Here is a 4,245-nt window from a genome sequence, read left to right on the forward strand (position 1 = left end):
AAGGAGAATAATGAAGAAATAAATGGGCCAGACACAAAAAGAAAAACAAGGAATGAGGTTAACCACGTGAAAGGAAAAAAATAAATAAATAAATTGCAACCAGGAATAGGAAAAGAAAAAAAGCTAAAATTTAGAACCTGGAAGGGGAAGAATAAAGAATAATAGTAAAAAGGACAAAAGTAATAATACTAGTAGTAGTTTTAAAACAGACAAAACAACCAAACTAAAAACCAGAAAAAATAAAAATTAAATTGGGGTAGGGCAGAGCAAGGCATGCAGGTTCCATCCGAGCACACAGACTGGGATGGAATTCTTGCCAGAATGAGGTATGGCCACACCTCCATTCATCAAAAGGGTGTGGGGTATAAGAATAACAATGGGAATGTCGCACCTTTCGAGACGTCTGGGTCTGGGATGTCCTTGGGGTTCCTTGCAAGTGGAGCCTGTTCTTAAGTCCCTGGAATCTGGGAGAATGCTGTTGGTTTAAAAATCCAAAATGGTCAAGGCATAAACATTCAAAATGGCTGCAGCCTCCAGACAGACAAAAGTCCACAGCTCAGCCCGCCTTCCTCTTCACTGCTTCCCCTCTTATTCTCCAGCTACCAGAGCAGTCCTCAGTGCAGTCCCTGGCTAGTAGGGCCGATTTTTAGGTTAATTCTTAAGTCCTACCACCACTCGGCGATATCCAAGTGGTCTGTGCCATTAGGATCTCTACCAGACTGCAGATCCATATGTTGCCTTTGTTAGTGTTTTCATGCAAATTCTTCTGCTAGTTGGAGTTTAGTCCACTTCTATATCTTTCCCTTCAAGGCTCAAGAGTCCAAGATTATCTTCTGTATCTGTGTGAATTGGTTCCCCTTTTCTTTGTTGAAGAGGGTCTGTGCAGTCTTTCTGCCTATTCTGCCATTTCACCGGAACTCTTACTATACCTTTTTAGATGAGCTCTGGTGGTGTAGTGCCTAAGTCATTTGACTGCTAACCAAAAAGCTGGCAGTTCAAATCCACCACCCACTCCTCAGAAGGAAGGTTGAGCAATCTACTTCTTTAGTGATACCGCCTTGGAAACCCGAGAAGGGGTAGTTGTGAGGCAGATCTGACTTGACGGCAGTGAGTTGAGTTATACATTTTTAGAAGTCTGAGATAAAGCATCTTTGATATGAGTAAAACTCAAATGGGCTTTATCTCTGACAATCCATTGTCCAATTAGAAAATGCATTCAAATACTACTATGAATGTGTTCATAACCTTTAATCCCACCATGAGGGTAAAATCTACTACCAAGATGGTATATTTCCTCCCATTCTTATCTATACATGGGTGCTCACATGCACAAACATAGTTTATATGCATTGAATATGTATTTTTCCTAAAAAAAAAAAAAATTCATTTTCTCTTGGTGTGTAACCACAAATTCAACAACTGAAAACAACATCCATATGTAGTACACAGTTCTTAGGTCAGAAGTCTGGCATGGCATGGCTGTATTCTCTGTTCAAATTTTCACAAGGCTGTAATGAATGTGTCAGTGTCAGCGGGACTGCATTCTTACCCAGAGGCTCCCGGGAAAAGTCTGCTTCCAAGATCACTCTTGTGGGTGGGACAATTCATTTCCTGTGGCTTTAGGATCGCAGTCTCCTGTCAGCTGGGGGATACTCTCAGCTCCTGGCAGCTCTTCTGATTCCTTGCCACGTGGACACTTCTATCTTCAAGTCAGGAAAGGTACACTAAATCTTTCTTGTGCTTTGAATCTCTGACTTCCGCTCTTGTGAACAGCCAGAGAACTCTCTCTGCATTTGAAAGGCTCATATGATCAGCTCAGGCCCACTTGGTTAATTTCTACTTTGCCATAGAGTGTGGCATAATCAGGGAATTGATATTCCATCCTAGTCATGGGTTCCGTGCGCTCTTACAGGGGAAGGGAGTACATGAGGGTGAGGATCATGCGTGATCATCTTAGACTTCTGCCTAACAGATGGGGTTTCAGACACCCCTCAAAATGTCATGTAACCTTCCACAGATGATGCCATGTTCAAACTGAATTTCATGACCCCAAGCCCAGGCCACTGTTATAGGGCATCATTGTGTTAGGGCTGGGGCCAGCATAAGGGAAGTAACCCATCTAATGTTCACTAGTCAAGGCTATGTCTGGTGACTGGAGTCTTCTGTCCAGCGTTCACATTATTAGGCTCTGTTCTGTCTCTTCTACATAAGATTCAATGGGAAACTGCTGCTCAAGTGTCAAACTAGATGGTAAACTAAGAGACAGGGAAGCATATGCATGAGTGGAAAATGGTGTGGTGATATTTTCCCTTCCTAACACCCACAGGTACCTCATCTCACAACTCAGATTGATAGCAAAGCTCACAGGTTATGGGGGTATATTTCACCACCTGCTGCTACCTTTGCAGAAGATCTCTATGGCAGATATGCTCTTTGAATTAGATCAAAGCCATCTCCTCTGTGGGAGGGAGGAGGCAGACATCTGACTGTTGAATGTGAATTTTATTTTAGAAACAGTCTTGCCCTTCCCTAGGCATCTGTATTTTCCTCGAAGCTGCTGAATTGGTACCGTCATGTGTATACACTCATATATTAGCTCTGAGACCAACTTATTACCTAATTCTCTTGGGTAATTTTGTTCTCCTAGTGAAAAATGGGGAAAGAAAGCAATAGGGAATGCCTGAAAATGTATTTTAGCAAGTGAACAGTGTGTCTGTTGCTTCATGGGGTACTATGGAATAATGAAGCATCGTCATCATCATCATCATCATAAGGCTGAAGAGCAGAATACTGTAGAGATAGTCTACAGTGATCTGTCACAGGGCCAGATATATCAATGACTAAGAGACTTTGGGTCTCCTTCTTCCCTGCTGGGCTCATCTTTAAAGTAGAGTAACTTCTATGAGCCATCTCAAATATCAGACAAAATGATGGAGATTAATCACCATCAATAAGCTCCTGTCAGATAGTATTACGTGAGAGAAAACAACAGAATACTAAACTATGTACACCCTATGATAAAAGATTCATATCTTCTTATAAAATTGGTTAAGTGATTGGTGATATGTACCTCATGACATAATTCTTCACATTTTAAAAATGCTTTAATGAGATAAATAAACAGTGATTTTGTAATAAATACAGAAAAATTGAATTTTTTAGGTTGTAGTATGGGTGATTTTTTTAGAGGGGAAGGAAAGGAAAGCCAGGGCGTCCAAGAGAGAGTGAGCAAGTGGCAGAGGGATACAGGTAAGTGGAGGGACCCAGACCTAACCCCCAAGTGGCAGGAAAAACAGAGGGGAAAGGAAAGGAAAGCCAAGGTGTCCAGGAGAGAGTGAGCAAGCAATAGAGGGATCCAGGTAAGGGGAAGGTGAAAAGGTTTGGAACAGCTTAAGGGAGACAAATTTTTTTTTATTGTGATTTGGGTGAAAATTTACAGAGCAAATTCACTTTCCATACAGCAGTTCACATACACTTTGTCCCATGACATTGACCACAATTTACCACAATGCAACAGCTCCCCTCCCATTTCCTCCCCATAGTTACCTCTTCCCTGTATCCATCCGTCCATGCACTCCTGCCCCCCGACCTGTCTTCCTGTGCATAAACAGCCCTTCTTTCTCCCATGATTGTTCTCTCCAAAGAGTATATCCACCTCAGGTAAATGTTCAACTCATATGACTGTATTTGTTTGGCTGGAAGCCACAGGTATGGGTTTAATTCCAGACCTGAAGGGCAGCTAAGGGTCATAGTCTCAGTGGTTCCACCAGGCTCTATCAGAACAGCAAACCTGGTCCTAAGGGAGACAAACTTGTCTGTCAGTCTGTCGTACTGTGATGGCGTGTTGCTGTGAGGCGTGAGGCTGTGCCACCAGTGTTTCAAATGCCAGCAGTGTTGCACATCGTGCACAGTTTTCAGTGCAGCTTGCAGACTGAGACAGACTAGGAAAAGGAAGAGGCCATCCAATTCTCAAAGAATTGGTCAGGGAAAACCTTATGAATAGCAGAGAAATCCTGTCTGTTACATTACTGCACAACTTTATGAATAGTCTGGAAACACTGTCTGATACATTGGAGGAGGATGAGCCACTTAGGTCAGAATGCTTCCAAAATATGACTGGAAAAGAGCAGCATCATCAGAGTAGAAACAACCTTACTGATATGGATAAAGTAAAGCTTTTGAGACCTCCATTTGCTGAGGTGACACAACTCAAATTGAGGAGACACAGCTGCAAACATCCATTGA

Source organism: Orycteropus afer, unplaced genomic scaffold, assembly GCF_000298275.1.
Source record: "Orycteropus afer afer isolate SDZICR_OR568_19922 unplaced genomic scaffold, OryAfe1.0 scaffold01321, whole genome shotgun sequence".
NCBI lineage: Eukaryota > Metazoa > Chordata > Mammalia > Tubulidentata > Orycteropodidae > Orycteropus > Orycteropus afer.